Below are 12,837 nucleotides of genomic sequence, written 5' to 3' on the forward strand. Positions count from 1 at the left end.
TTATTTTTTTTATACAGGATGTAGTTTGGCTGAAATGGCCTAACATCCTTTGTAGATTTTTGTCTAAGGTTGAAAAAGTGAATTAGAAAGAAAGACGAAAAGGTGCTATGTAAATGTACATTTCTTTTAAGCAATCCTGAGACAGAGTCTATTTAGAGATCAGGGACTAATAATTAGAGTAAGTGGAGAAGAGGGTAGCTGGAAGCAATCCATGGATTTTTATGTGGTGCTGCCAACTTCCTCCTCAAAGCTGCTGCTTTTTCAGTTTAGTAGCTGAGTCAGATATTTGTTTAGATTTGTGTTGTGCTCCACAGTCTGACTCTAAAATCTGCTTCATCAGTTCAGATGGAGATAACCTCACAGTGTAAAGTAGAGGTTAAGGCACTCACGATATCTCTGTCTGTCTTTGCTGCAGGTATAATAGCAAAAAGAAGCATGGTCAACCAGATGTAGACACAGCCAGTAAGGCTGTCCAGTGATGGCATTTCTGTAGCATGCTCTTTAATGGCTATGGTTTTGCTCCTTGAGGGACATTTCAGCCCTGGTAAGTCAGCATACAAAGCAGACCTTGCAGATGATATAAGCTAGTTTAAAGGGAAAAGTTCCAGTGCTTAGATGGGCAAGGAAGGAATGCAGACTCTGTGGTCTCTCCTTGGCTTGGAAATCTGTTGCCTTGAGATAGTCTTTTTTTTTTTTTTTTTTTTCCTTCCCATTTTTCCCTAAAGTATCTGAGATTTGCCTCACCTGAGCGTACTACACCTGCAAGGTGAACCACTGGCCTGTGTGACCCTGCTTGGGTCACATGTGAAAGACCCAACTCAATTTTACAACCCCAAAACATTTTTTAGTTAGATTTTTTCCAATTTTCTGTTGCACAAAGCATGGATCACATGACAAGATGACCTGGCCACCTCAGTATAACCTTTCCCTGTCATTGCAGAGCCACTGGACACAGGGGGCAGGTGGTCTCTTGTTCCCTGCTACAGCACACAACAGCTTAATCTGCTTCAAAATAAAATGCCTAAGAACAGTTATTGGGATGAATACATGTAATTTGATAATTGACATTAAAGAAGAAGCCAGGTAATATTCATGGTCTTCTTCTGGTCTTAAAATCTAGACACTTAAGCAGTTTGTTGTTTCTGTTTTCAGCCATCCTCTGCTGAGACGTGTCTGAGCCTCCCTTATGTTGACAGCCAAAGTTTCCATCCCTTCTAAAAACTCTCAGTCCTTGCTTTCAGTTTAACAAACTTTTTTTTTTTTAATTTTTTATTTTTTATTTTGTTCCTGTCAGTCAGAGGGATTTCCTCAGACTAATATTCTACATCAAATCACAAATCTAACATGGACAACAGATTCTAGTAATGTTGGTGCTGGTTCTTACATTGTCCTGGCTGGAGAAAGATTGGATCAAACTTTTGATGCACTTTTTTTCTTTAGGAAGAAACAGTTTCGTATCTCAAGATATATTCCTGTTGTATTTTCTGTTTTCTCAGTAAGATCTCTGTCCACACATCAATGCAGTATTTTCAACAAATAAATATGTCTGTAATAGACAGAAAGTACAGGGCAAATGGGAAAGGTGGTGAGGATCCTTATATCCTTTTCTGTGATGTGAAAAGATAGAAACCCTTCACCCCAAAACTCAGTTGCCCAGAACTTTTGGGAAAACGGATTATTACTGAAGTGAGACAAAGCTAGAGGTGTAAAAAACTATTTTATTTATTTATTTATTTATTTATTTATTTTAAGGTAATGAGTGTGTTAGAAGGAATTGCAGAACCATTGGAAGTTTGTCATTTGCTTTGATTAACTCTGTTAACAACTGGAAGAATATTCTTCCATTTTTTTAAAAGTGCTCTTCTTGATAGTATTACCCAAACTTGCCAGTTTTTGTTGTTGTTGTTGTTTTAAACAAACAAGCAAACACAAACTTTTACCCAAATAGAAAATCTATTTTGCAAATAGCATTTAGTAAGGGAAAGTGTGCTTTCTGTTGTACTTAGCCTTCCATTTTAACTACATTGCCATTCTAGGCATGGTGAAAGCTGGTGGAGAATATAACGTTGGTGCAGTATGTACAAGTGGCATCAAACCTAACTTGCTTAGTATTCAGTCAGCCAAACAACACAAATTAGTCACGCTCAAGTGTGTGTGTTCTTGTTTATGAGGCAGTAACTTCATGGCGAGGGTTTGGTTCTGATGTTCTTAGATGTTTGTCAGTGTGTCTTTGCTTTGACAAATTGGTTGTTTCTTTAGCTATGTGCAATCAAATTCTTTGGGAAGTGTGCTTTGCAAGTAAAGGCAAAGGGGGAAGACATTTCTGAGAAAGAAATATCTGAAGATGATTTCTTATAGATGGTCTTCCTGTTGCTATAGAGTTTTGGGGCTTTTATTTTGCAGATTTTAAAGTGGTTTTGTTTTCTAGTACAAATATAGACACAAGTATCATGTGGGCCAAAGGAAGACTATGAATTTTGCCCAGTTCTTTGCTCTAAGCTGATGGGAGGTAAAAAAGCACCATCTTGTGGCCAGTGAATAAGGACAGTGAGGGCATTCAGAGAGCCCTCTTATCTGAAGTATTTATTCACCCACTTGCTCCTGCTTTTGTCTTGCTGGCAGGTGCAGCTTCCAGCTGGACATGGGACAAGTGAGCAGAGGTGGTCACTTGGGCTGGTGCCATGAGGCAAACTACTCTGCTCGCCTCCTGGAGCAGGCTGTGGGAAAGGGGACACACAGGAGGGAGCTGTGGACTCTCCATGGTGTCATGGGTCCCCAGGACCACTGTTCAGGGCCATGGCACCTCACAGGGTGTCAGGCAGGTGTGGGCGAGCTGCTGCAGGGAACAGGTGATGGATGCGTGAGACATGAGCGATAACAGAGGTGCTAACACCAATATGTGTCCCTGTGGACCTTTGCAGTTGCCAAAACAGAGAGGCAGGAGCAATTCAGCCATGCTCTCCTTGCCAAGGGGCACGTGCTCCTGGATCCACTGAGTTTTTGGTTCAGGATCATGCACCAGCACATCTCTGCATGTACTGATATAGCAGCACTTTGAAATAATCCAGGCGGAATTTCACTGTGGCTCTCTCCAAATGTTTAGATCCCTTTTTTCTTCCGTTAGTAGAATTTAATTCATCTTCCTGAAAGCTTCCATCATCTGCAATGTGAGAAAGCAGAAGAGCTAATGCTATTGCTTCTGACACTGAACACTGCCAAAAGCAACTTTTAGTAGGCAGTAGTAAATTTTGGTATCAGTTAGCTAATCCAACATTGTCATGTATAATTAGCAGATTGAACTTCTCTCCAAGGTGAATAGTTTAAACTGTGCTGGAGAATTTGGGCCTGTGCATTTTTCTAGATTGAACTATGTCAGAGCTATCTCAGAATACCTGTTATAGATTAATCTGGCATTTCAAGCTTCGTTTCACCCACGCTGAGCACCATCAACTTTAGTCCAAGCTCGTTGTGCTCACTGCTTCTGACAATCAGGTGAGCCCTGCCTTTGCTGCCAAGGGGGGGTCTATGTGGTACATACATTTTCTGCCTCTTTAGTGTTTTAAAAGGCACCTCATCCTCCCCCCATTCTGCATAGAATTGTCCTTTATGCTGGATGTTCCTTATCAAATTCTCCTCTTTTGCAGAAAATGCCCATGGAGTGCCCTTTTTCAGAAGCTAATAATTTAAATTTCTTAATTATGCCAAAGTTCACAATAGATTCTCTAGGAGCTTTCAAATACATCCTAAGAGTAATAAAAAACATAATCCTTTCATTTCTTGGCTTTATCACAATTTGTGCTTTGCACCAATTACTCCTTTGTCCGGGGCTGTGCTGTGATTCTAGCTAACTTATTCACCTCCAGAAAAGCAAAAGTTACCTTTAAAAATCTGAGTGTGTACCTCTGGGCAGGTTTTTTTCCCTCCATAACAAATGAGAAAATACTCTGAGATCCTACTCAGTAATTCCTTACACACATATTGGTAGTCTGCAAAAAAAGATTACACTCCTGTTACTTTGGCTTTTCTATTTACTTCTGTTTTTGTGTCACAGTTCTTCTTTCCAATGGCTTTCCTAATAGTATCTTGTCATATTAGCATATGAGGCGATTTGGCATTGCATTCATCTATTTGATCTTCTCTGAGAAGACCACATGGCAAGTGCTATTTTCTGGAGGTGATGATCAAGTTTGGTAGAGCCATAGGTACAACAATCTTGAGTAACCACTCCCAAGGTTGTCTGGAGTACCTGCTCCCAAGATTGCAGCCATAAGTGCTTGAGAAGCTAACAGCTATGCTACACAGTATTGTCAAGGGATGAAGCAAATGAGCGGAAGCAATGAAGGCTTTAAACATGAAATAATTCATATAATTGCAAAGTGTTGGATGCAGTAAGCAGTGGTGTTTGCTGAGCTGCCTACCAGACACCCCAGGCATTTCCCTAAGTGGCCACAGAGCATGGGAAGGTGGAGAGGACAGTCAGATTAGTATTTTCAGTGTGTTACCTTATATTTCCTGATGTGGAGTTAAGAGCGTAGCTCCACGCTGCGTAGCTGCCTCTCAACAGCTCCTGTCCCCCCTGCAGCTGTGGCCCAGAGTGCTGGGCATGCCGGAGGGTGCCTCCTCCTCCTCCTCCTCTCCTGGGGCTGATGGAAACAGCCCCTCGTCCTGGTTGTCTCCATCCCAGTCAGTCCCACTGAACTCTATTTGCTGCACAATTAGCTGCCCTCTACTATAGTTTTGCTAGGGTCATAAATCATGATCATAAGCAGCCTGTTGTTGTGGTGGCTTAGAAAATCAGATCTTTTGCTTTTTGTTTGCTCTCTCAGGTCACTTCTGCTCCATAAGCGAACGTTCATCCTATGGCTGTCTGGACTCTCCATAGCTTCTTCATAGCTTTGCAAACACTTTGAAAGTCTAAATGAACTGTATGAGCCACATTAATTTGCCCATTATTCTGCTGACATGCCTGAAAGACTGTTATAGGTCTTCGCTGTCTCCTGTCATGGAGGAAGACAATTATTTTGATTAGTATGTTCCTAAAATAGTTACATAGATAGTTTGTAATTCCATTTTTAGCTCATGATATAACCATGTTTTTATATTGAACTAGCATCATGGTTATTATTATTAGTGGGTAGGAATAGCTTGCTATAATAAATTAATCCTGAAGCAAGCACATCATGGGGAAGGATGACAATGCCAGTGTAGTGACTTTCATGTGGAAATGCAGATTGTATCTATGGAAAAGTCCCAGTAGCTTAGAAGTGGTTTTTAGTAAATTCTCAGCCCTCTAAGAGAGGCATAAGAAGACAGTGTTGCCTCTGACAATTTTGAGTGAGCGCACATTTTCCAAGCAATGCTTTCGCTCTCAGTTATCACAGATCCTTTATTCCGAGGCTAGAAAATTCTTCTTTATCATTCTATAATTAGAGGTACTAAGTGTTAAAGTAGCTATAAAAATGCATATTGATCTGTGTTCTTAATGTGATGGGAGCAGAGAATCAACTGGAAAGGAAACAGATCAGAGTTCCAAATACTGGAATTATAGATTTTAAATGAAAACTGTCCAGTTATTCCAGTGACTTCCTGAAAGACAACAGATTACCACCTTATAACAACAGCACTGCTACCTGCAGCACTGGTAGTGAAAAGCATTAGCATTGTACCCTGTCTCTCGGTAGCACAGGTGGCTGATGAGGCCCACTCACAAAAAGAATAGCCCAGGTAGCCTCAGGGGCTCTGAGACCTTTCTCTCACCAGCATTCCCCTTCTCCAAGAGTTTTATTTTTTGTGTTCCCTGCAACAGCTACAGAAGCTATGTTTTACATAATGCAATTGATTTAAATCTAATGTGTGCCTCTAAGGCCCATTTACGCTGCCAGAGAAGTGTGAGGTGCCTTTAATGCAGAGGAGAATCTACACTAACATTTTCATGATTCTTTTCAGTCTCAGATAAAAGTTATATCTGGGAAGAAGTGATGGGAAGGCTTTTCACTTTCTGTTTTAGTAAGTTTTTAGCAATTGAATAGAAATTAAATATTCTTTAGAAAGGGAGCGGTTGGTAAATACATCTTCTAGAAGCTAGAGGGCATAGGAGACATAGGAAGTCTCTGGGTGTAACAGTTACCAAGTGGTACGAGTGAGCAATTTAGAGCAACTTTCTGTTATTTTCATGTAAAAGAATGTTTGCTGCTGTAGTTCAAAGTGGTTTTGTTCTGTTTCTCAAGAGATTTGACTGAAAAACAGAAATACCTTTTCGTTTATTTATTAGTTTTGCAGATAGTCTAAATAAAAATCAATTATTTGTTGAGATATTGGTCTAAATGAAGATGTTAATATATGTTTCCAATTTTTAATCCAGAACAGTTTAGTAATAAGTGTATGTTCTGTGGGAGCTCCTGTCATTAATCATTAAAATAGAGAACTACTAATTGTTTTAATGAAGAAGGTGAAAGGTAAATTACTCTTCATAAGAGCATTTTTATTGAGCTGAATCACCATAGACTTCAGATTTTTACTTGTCTGTCTGGTCTGGTCAAAATATTTCCTAACTTTTCTTCATCTCTACACAGTGTCTCCACACTAGTGAAAATCCTAATGTTGTTTATGATACCATCTGCAGGTCTACTGGTATAATACCTGTGTGAGGGACGTACTGGCAGACTGTGCAGCATAGACCAAGCCTTATTCTGTTCACATTTTGAGAGTAAAGCTCATAGGGCTTACCCTAAACGTGTAAGAGGAAGAGAGCAGCCTGAGTTGCTCCTTGGAATACCTCCCCAAATTTTGGGGTGTTTTGTTTTCAACTCAAAGTAATCCGACAAGAGAACTGAGCTTTCCAAGGCTTGCAAAGGAGACGAGATGTACATATTCATTATTTTATGTTGGGTTTAAAATGCTGTCAGTTCATAGGACTCCAGCATCAAAGAAAAGGATCCCCCTCAGCCATTGTGAACTGCTGCATTTTCCACAGGTTTTATGCTTGAAGACAGAGAGATAGTGAACCATGGAAAGATATTCCAGTAAACAAAACAGGACAGGTGGAGTAATGAAACTCTGCTGAATTATTCATCGGGTCCTGAATGATGCAGAGAGAATTATTACAGTGAACACCCCCGAAGGCAGGAGCAGTACAAGGGACAGCCCTGCCCGTGCAGTACGCCTGACATGTTTTCCCAGGTAGGCATCTGCAAAAACGAATAACTTGTATAAATGAACTGGAACAGCTGTGTTTGGTAGCTGTACATTACTCATCTAGAAATAGTCAGTCTATTCCAGAACCAGTTTAGTTCATGCTCTGGTGCCATGGACATCAAATTAAAAGCACATTCAAGTACTTTGCTGAAAATCAATGGACTTCTACACATCTTTAATGAGAAGCACACCTTCAGGCTTGCTGGCTTAAACTTGATGATGCCTCCTAATAAATGTCACAGGTAAAGAGGAACATACATCAACACTGAGCTGACTCCAAGAACCAGTGTATACCAATACATACTTTTAACCCCTAAAGCATTTTCCCAGCTTGCCTTTGGGGGTCAAGAAACTGTACGACCTCATCACAATGGTAGGTATCTCAAGGTATGGTACTACTACTGCTGCTAAGTGTTTTTTTAATGATCAGTGATGTGCTCTCATTTCAGATTTGTGCTGGACTTGAATGTGGTGGTGAAGAATGCAGTAAAAAAATTCAAGAGCAAAACAGTGAGACATAGCACAGGGTTTGAGAAATACACAGTGCAGGGAGGGCTGAGGAGTTATAAAATATTGTTCATTGAGTGCCACCTCTACTGTGTACTCAATATGGCAGAGAATAGAAGCGCGTTAAGTCAGAGCAGCATTTTGAATTGTGCAATAACGAGTCAGGGAAAAGCTGGAGTATTCCAGCCTCCCTGCATGTGACTTTTTTTATCATAAATAATGTCCTTTTCACACTGTATTAATATAAAATGAAAGTATACAGTAGCATCTAGATTAATTTAACTCATCTGAAATCCCATTTTAGATGCCTGGTTTCCTTCTGGTGGTGGTTACTCCTGAGAGCTGTACTACTTGAAATTCCTCAAGAACAAGGTACAGATGTCACTTCACCATCAAATGCCAAATAATATTTGATTTTTTAATCTTCTAAATCTTTTTAAAATATCATTTATAATTTATTCCAATGTTTTTCCTGTTCTTTAAATGGAAAGTAAAGCTTATTAGGACGCCTGGTAACCTTAGAGTAAAATTTAGCAAAATAATCCGATACTTTGGCATAAGAAGATAAAAGGTTATTTGGTTTCCAACTGGATACTAAGCATATGGCTATCGGAGAAAGTGACTCTTTGCTTAAATGCATTTTTCTTCCTGATAGTCATTTCCAGAAGTCTGGTAGATGGTTAGTCCTAAAAATACAGGTTTTAACTTAATACAGTATTATTAAGTTAATGTGGCAGAAGACTGTCATCTCTGCATTTTCTGCAGCAGATGCATGCGCCACCTTTGCTAGCTCCTTTTCGTGAGACAGTGTTGCTAGGCGGAGGCATAGAAAAGTTATAGTGTTGGTTCCTTGTAATGATATGTATTTATGTCTTCTGCTGCCACAGACTTCCTCCTTCCTGACTGGAGATATCTACAGGACATAGGTTTGGTACTTTATACTCTGAGCTTGACTTCTAAGACATCATAATTTCTAGGAATCTTCGCTGAGGGATAGGAACGGGAAACCTTTTATTCTAAGAAGTTACGTACTCATGACTTCTCCTGTACAACAGTCTTGCCATTTTTGACTTGATTTTCTGTGTTATTTTTATCTATTGGGCTGAAATAGGATGATTAGTTACTCTGAACTTTTGACACTTGCTGGCTGTTTTCTATGTGTATTCCCTATCCAGGCCAGATGTTTCTGCACATGAGCAGCCCAGCCATTCAGCTTATTTTTTCTTTTTTTGGATGGCAAAGCCTTAATTTTGTCTTGTGGTGGAGGACATTTGAGCGTGGAGACTACCCATTTTTTTTGGAAGGACTCCAGCGACTCTGACATTCTTGTGTGACTGGATATGGTTCCCGAGACTCATGATATTCAACTGCTGCATTAACACTGACCTCGGCAGAGGTTATGTGATTTCTGTAGCATTTCTCCAGTCTGCTTTGGGGGCACTGTCGTGTGTTCTTGAGAGGCTGAGACTAAAGCTCATGGAAATCCCCCCCAGAACCTCTCTTGAGATTACTAGCACTCCTTAGCCTGGACTGGACAGCCACTGCCTGCAGCCTGAGCTCTGAAGGGTCCTTGATATTTTAAACCCAAATTCAGATCTGTTCCTTGTTTTGAGACATATGTTGAGAAGGTTATACTCTGCTTAAGCCAGGCAGGTAGCATTTCCAGAGAGAAATATTTTCAGAATGAAAAAATGTTCAGATTGAACACTTCTCAGGCCAGATTTCCAGACAAGCTCTCCACCCAGGAGGTCTCACTAGGAAGAAGGAGCCAGTCTGAACACTGCAACCATAAACAGATGACAATATGGGAAGATTCTTCAGAAAAGCTGAATTTGGGCTGTCCTGGCAAAACTCTCTTTAAAGTCCCTGTTTTGGGCCACAATGCTTGAAAAGGTGGGAAGAGCATGAAGAAACCTGGCCTTGTCCTCAGTGTTGTTGGTAGGTCACGCTGCCTTAGGAAAGAAGTGAAAAGCTGGATTTCCTCTAACAGCAGTGATTTTCTCCATTGCTTGTACAAAAAAACTTGATGTTATTAAGTTGTTGGAATAAGTACATACAGAAGGCAGAAAAGTAGAAAGGAGGTTTTCTTTCTGTTTTCTTGTCAGAAGATGAGCAAACTAAAGCTGCAGTCCCACAGGGACTTCCCTCTGTGCTTTACCTTAGGCACTGTCAATAGTCCCATTGCTGCAGGAGCAGAAAAGAGCAAGGCTAAAGGAGGACTTAGAATATTTATAATGAGAATATGTCAAAAGTAATAGGAATAAACAAATCAGAAAGAACTAAAATCCATACCTTAAATTCAAAGGGGGAAGATTATCCTGCTTCTTGCTCCTTTCTGTTTTTTGGGAGGCCAGTTCTGACTATAAGCTGAACGAAGCAAGAAATGTGCCCTGCTTTGAACAGAATTTGGGATGCTATTTAATTTGTGGACTTAAGGTAAGCACTGAATGAAATGAGAGAAAGAAAAAAAGGAACACTAAGTGCAACAGAAAGGAAAATTTTTGCTGTGTGAATGCAGTTGTGGGATGCAGCCACGTCCGGCAGACAGGAAGGAAAGCATGTTGATGGTACCATTAGGAGTGCAAAGGAGCGCCAGTGCACATGCCACTGCATACTGACCAGTCTGAGTGCTTACAATGAGAACAATTAATACTAAATTCCTGAGAAGGTGGTGGAATTTGCCATGCATCCAAAAAACAACCAGACCATTTTCAGGTCCTGATTATTTCCTAATGAACTGCTTGACCCCAAGGGCCCCTAGCAGCCATGAAATTCTGCCTTTTGAAAGCCTCTTAGAATAGTTCCATTCAAATACAGACATAATTACACCTCTCTTCACAATATTACATTTCAAATATCCTCCCAGTAATCAGAATTACTGCAGTGTGTGAGGAGTGAAGAGCTCCTTTATCCTTACAGCAGAAAGCATCTGAGCTGTTATGAGCTAAAGAAGGTTTATAATGGGAAAGGCTAATAGAAAAGGCTTTGAGACATCATCACAGTCACAGAAAAGGCTTGAGCAAATTTGTGCCTGACAGAGAGTTACAATGCTATGCCTTTACTAGGAAAAGCTCAGATGGAGAGCAAGAGAGAGAGAACTAGAATCCCCTTCCTGCCCCACAGAAAATCACAGCTACAGAAGAGTTTGTGTATATTTCAATTTGTTTCCATGGTTTTAATCTTCTAACTTGCTCTAATTATTCCTATTCAAGGCTGATTTATGTTTGGCAACTTTACATCAGAAAACGTTCCCACCAGTAAAATTGGAAACGCATAGAAGATAGAACAACTCTCATAGGTGCAGGCAGGATGGGGGAATACGATGTGTTCAGATGCAGTGTGAACCAGTCAGCTGGTGAAATTGTCTATGAAAATATGTCTGATACTGGCTGTGACTACTAATTTTTCCTTATTTGCAGTAGCCCCTCAGTTTTCTGTCTCCTCTTGCTGAAGAGCAGAAATATTGACCTCACAGGGTATTTCTTCCAGTTTGTTTCCCAGTTATTTTTTTGGTGCTAATACATAGTTTATTTACCAACTGCACGTTTTGAACTTTGGGGCAGTGTGTAACACAATGTGCCTGTAGGAAGTTTCAGTCAGCTGTATTGTTTTATGCCGTGACATTCAGAGCTCTGCTCTCCAGAATGGAGTGTGAATTTTTCTCAGCCATACTCTTTAGCCTGTTACTGGGATGCTTACTCCACTGTTAGGAGTAAGACACATCCAACAGCTATGTAACTAGGAAAGACTGCAAAATCACTGTATTTCATAGATACTAAGTTTCTACAAGTTTTAACAGAATCAGGATCCAGTGGGGTGAGACCTCTTAATCTACAGGAAAAGGAGCTTTCTTAGTTCTGCTGCCTGTACAATTTGCAGTTTGTAGTTTCTCCTCAATGGGAGTGGGTGTGCATTCATGGAACAGAGGTGTGTCTTTGGGAAGTGACCATTTTTAATTTTTTTTTTTTTTTAAAGCAGCTGGTAGTGGTGATTTGATTGTGGAACAGAAAGTGAGAGCACAGAAATACCAAGCAGCTGAACTAGAAGAGGAGCCTGAAGTTACAGCAAACTGGCACTGCATTGCTTTGCATTAATCCTTGAGCAGCCCAACCTCGTTGAAGGAAAGATGACTGTGTGCCTGTTGTCACTGACACATAAGGAAAAGATACATAAGCAGTGACTAAATAATATTCTAAATGGAAGAAGAATTAATGAATAGTAATGAGCCAGCTATAGACTCTCAGAATGTTACTGCAAGAAAATTTACTGAAACAGCCTGCAAAGTTTGAGGTCTGTAACCATATGCAGAAACAAACTGAGCTGGCTTGACTGAAAGCCTGTAATTTCCTAGATTAACAGTTTGCAGAGATACGGTTTAGTACTAAGTGAGGGTTTGTGAATGAAAAAAGAAAAATGTTGTTCAATAGATATTGATTTGTCTAATTATATGCAGGATTTATTTAAAGCGGAGACTAGTCTGCTTTTAAAGAAATGGTAGTGGGTGTGTCTGTCTGAGTGCATTTAATGTTGGAAGCACTGGATTCCCACATGTGGTATCATTTAGTTGGTTTTAAAATGAATAAGAAGGAATGCACTTTTTGGTACTAAATCATCTTACCTTTCATAAAGTGCAGGTGATCCCAGGTTATGTCTGTGGTGGTATCAAAGAAGCGTTTGACATAATGAGGGACATTTTTTATACCACGAGTGTCATTAGTATTTCAAGGAGAATAATGAGAGTGGTCCGAATACCAAGGACTCGGGCTGGTGGCTATTCTGGCAAGGGCTCTGGACCTGCAGGGCAAAGTGAGTGAGCTGGAGCTGTCACTCTATGGAAGCCAGCTAGGGGTGCTTTCCCCATCCCACTTGGTCTCTGCTGGCTGTGGGGGCTGCGGGAATTAGGATTCTAATGAACCCGCTAACAGGGAATGGCAGATAGCATGCTCCTGGTGAAGTTTTTCCCCAGGTTTCATTAACCTCTGTATAGATATTATTTTAATTAAAATAATCTTGACAGCACCTATGAAAAGACTGTGGGGGTTGCAACGTCAATTAAATGTGTTGTCAAAAATGATAAGCAGCCTGATATCACAGGAAGGAAATTAATACTTCAACCAGTAATGGAACAATAATCTT

The sequence above is a fragment of the Anser cygnoides genome, chromosome 5 (genome assembly GCF_040182565.1).
Source record: "Anser cygnoides isolate HZ-2024a breed goose chromosome 5, Taihu_goose_T2T_genome, whole genome shotgun sequence".
NCBI classification, from domain to species: Eukaryota; Metazoa; Chordata; class Aves; order Anseriformes; family Anatidae; genus Anser; species Anser cygnoides.